This window comes from Hipposideros armiger, unplaced genomic scaffold, assembly GCF_001890085.2.
Source record: "Hipposideros armiger isolate ML-2016 unplaced genomic scaffold, ASM189008v1 scaffold_1006, whole genome shotgun sequence".
Lineage (NCBI taxonomy): Eukaryota > Metazoa > Chordata > Mammalia > Chiroptera > Hipposideridae > Hipposideros > Hipposideros armiger.
Window position 1 is genome coordinate 212,870 of NW_017732356.1, and position 3,323 is coordinate 216,192.

Here is a 3,323-nt window from a genome sequence, read left to right on the forward strand (position 1 = left end):
TCTGGAGCGTGCATATCTTCATTTTCAGAATACAGCTGCATTCCTGGCTGTGTGGTCTGTATGAGTGTTGGTCTGTCACTTCTCTGCAAGCGGCATGCAGGAGAACCATCTGCCCAGGGACTTGGTAGCACTACCATCTGGATGTACAGATTATATCTTTCTAAACAACAGAAACAGAAGCTATGTTGTTGCAGTGCTCAGCCTGTCTTGCATTGGCATCCTGAGTAAATATTCTCTATGATTTGAGAGAAGAGATATATTTTGAGGTAGAACAATAAATAGCAGATACAGAGCCCTACATACTGTTTTGATAGTGGTCCCCGAGCTTAGGGTATGGTCTAAAGGAAAGTCTAATCAGAGCCTCTTAATCCATCCTGCAGTTGCAGCGCCAGGGACACTTAGCAGGAAAAATGTGGAAGCTATCCCACCTCAGTTCCAAGGATGGGACAGTGAGAAGCTGGAAGGATTCTGCCAGCTGCTTTAGGGATGTGGGTTTCATCAAGCCAAGAGGATTACTCTGAACTGAATCTGAGTCCAAATATACACATGTAATCCATGAGCTAAGTGCTCAGGTTTCCAAAGCAGAGATAAAACACACACTGAGCCCAAGACTTGAGCAGCAAAGAATTTAGGTTTAGAAAACCTAGAGATCGTTCTAAATCAGTGAAGTTCAAATACGAATGGATAAGAGTTCTGGGGTCATCCCAGATAGCAGAATGCTATATGGGTCAATAAACCAGAACTATTTGGAGGCTAAAAGTGTTGAGTTGCCTCCTATTTAAATTCACCTCATGAAGTCATGAGTGGTGTTGCATATAATGATGGATTGAATATAATGATGGAGAACAAAAGTTTCAGACTTTGTATTAGTCTCTGTCTTATTCCTTACCTTGCATACATAGGTATGAGGTAGAGGTACTCAGCTCCCGTTAGCAGGTTCAAACCACCCTTGTTTCTGGAACCAATCCTGACTTTAGACAGTGAAAAAGAAAAGCAAACTGCATCTTAGAATCCAGTCATCCAAGCTCCACATCAACCTTCCACTATATTTAAAGTTGTATGTGGGACTTGTAATTTATTTAGCAAATCCCATTTCATGTTGTCTCCAGCTTCTGGATAACTATGCTTTTCCCAGTGATAAAATCCTATCTTGGATTTTAACCAGTATTTTAGCCTCTTTAGAACCAAAGCCTGTTTAAGTTAGAGACTGAGATTCCTGTCTCTAAACCCCACTGCAATGGCCAGGAAATTGTTGACACAGCTTGAAGATTCAGACATTATGTTGAGTAGATTTATAAAATACCATCTGGTATTATATTCCCCATATGAGGAATGTCAATGACAATGCATTACCTTTTTTAGTTTGGATGCTTTGTATAGTCTATCAATCTGGAGTATCTCCTAGTATCTGTACAAATCAGTGACTTATGTTCAGTTCCACATCATGGCTTTTCCACCTGGCTATGCATACCATTATGGTAAGCCAGAGCATTTCATTCATGTAAGATATAACATTATGCTGTCATTCTACTTAGTTCCCCTTTATTGAAACCCGATGACGACCTCCTTTGAAAAAAATCTGTGGGGACAAATGAATAACAGGATTTATTACTTCGCTATTCATACATTTTCTCTTCTTTATTCAACAAATATTTACTGGGGAACCAATTGTATGAGGATGGTGATGAAAAGGTGAATTTGGACACTTTCCCTGTTTTTAAGAATTTTACATTGTTGTGGAAGAAGTTTAGCAATCAACAGTTATGTTGCAATATGACAAATGTTTATAAAAGTGGTAAATAAATGCTATGGAGTGGCCAAGGGGGGTACTAGTTTCACCGGAGGTGGTGGTTCTAACAAATATTATTTTGCCATTTCTGCTCAGGGCTGCTTTTTTATTCAGGATAACAAATGAATTAAATAAAGAACCCCTCGATGATATCACACATCTCTCTATATATCTAAAACCTATTTCCTTGCCACATTTTTAAAGGCAGTTCAGATTTTCAAAAATTACATGCTAGGTTCTTGTTATGCTTGTGATATTCTGGTAATCTTCTAAGCTTTAAATAGACCTTTGTTAAATATGATTTCCATGCTTTTTGATTTTTTTGAGACTATAGTCAGCTCTAATGTCCTCAGCTTTGCTATAATCAGCAAATGAAATATTTGTAGAAAACAACATGATGAACTTCTGCATGTTTTAGTCACTCTGTTCAATTTTAAACAATGTTTCCCTGACACACTAGCAGAGATTTATCAGCATAGCACAATCTAAATCAAGTTGATGCAGCAGTTTTCCCCTAACCTTTTCAAAATTGCCTTATTTCTTTAAAAAATTTTCTTGCACTTCAGAAGGTAGGCAACTGTGTGAAGTCATCTTGGGAATAGAGTGAAAACCCCATTCGAAGCAAGAGGCCAGGTGACCTGAGTTAATTAGATACCCATCCTGAGAGCTCTGTATAGTAAGATGTGTTAATTGCATTGCATATCACAACACAATAATACAATTAACTTGCATCACCAGTAAGGACTGTTAACACACATTTTATTTCACAGGTATCTGTACCCACAAAGACTCCCACACATCCTATCTAGGAAGATTTGACATATAATAGTGCTGAAATGTGCTTTTTAGTGGATATTCAACCTCTAGTGACCATGATCTTTAAAAAAAAAAATGCTCTCAGCATGAAGATAAAAGAAAGGAAAATGACACTCTCTTGAAAAATTTAACGAATATATATACTGCTTTCTTGCTCAGCAATTTTATATCTAGTGACCCTAGTTCAGCAAGTATTTTTCTCCCTCTTTCAGTATGCTTGCCTTCACACTCCTGCACAACGTTCATTTTTTGCAAGTTATAAGTATCTAAGTGATTAGCTAGAGGGTTTATTTGTTTATTTAGTAGAAACTGCAGAGAAAATTAATTGCACTATCCTGTATTTGTATGGGTAGTAAATTTGCCAAAATCCAATGGCCTAAATTGAATATCACTGCTATGAAAAAAACACAGGTAGAAAATAAGTCCATCCTACACTTGCTTCTCTGTGCAGACAAGAGCATCTACAACCAGTATAAGCTGCCGTAATTGTCATGGTATTAGGAAGCAAGAAGGTTAGGGGCCATAAAGATTGTTACCGTAATGTTCTTTCCCTAGTGTTTTGAAAAATCCGATGCTGATAGTAGTGCTAAAGATAATAATGGAGTATTAGAGGTTAGAATTTCCTTGGCACTTCAGAAGCAAAGGAAGATTCTGCATATTCATATTCTCTCTCTCTCTCTCTCTCTCTCTCTCTCTCTCTCTCTCTCTCTCTCTCTCT